The sequence below is a fragment of the Nannospalax galili genome, unplaced genomic scaffold, assembly GCF_000622305.1.
Source record: "Nannospalax galili isolate Female #2095 unplaced genomic scaffold, S.galili_v1.0 scaffold600, whole genome shotgun sequence".
NCBI classification, from domain to species: domain Eukaryota; kingdom Metazoa; phylum Chordata; class Mammalia; order Rodentia; family Spalacidae; genus Nannospalax; species Nannospalax galili.
In genome coordinates this window covers 2,773,738-2,774,138 of record NW_008348789.1, presented here as the reverse complement: position 1 = coordinate 2,774,138, position 401 = coordinate 2,773,738, and positions in this window count along the sequence as shown.

Genomic DNA, 401 nt, shown 5'->3' with positions numbered 1-401 from the left:
AATTGTTCTCAGATAAACCTTACCTAGACATATATTTCTTGATCTGTTATGAATATTTTGTCAGGAGGTTGCAGGAGTAATATGGTTACCTCTGGTTTTCAAAACTAGCTAGGCATTGTTTATCTCTCACATTGTCTTATGCCTCCATCATGGTTTTCCCATTTAAGGTGGTCCCTTTTCCTCCCTTTCTCCTTTAATAATACCATTCTCCTGTGGTCCTACATCTCTTGAGCTCCTTCTTTCCCCTTATCCCCTAGGTTCCTTGTATACCCTTCCCTCCCCTCTCCCTTAAACTAACCCAATTTTTATCCACATCTCCCTTATTAAGGTCTGTTTCCTACTGTTCTTCTCTTTCAGGTTCTTTCTTTTCCTTTACCTCTCTGGTTCCTTTCCATTATGCT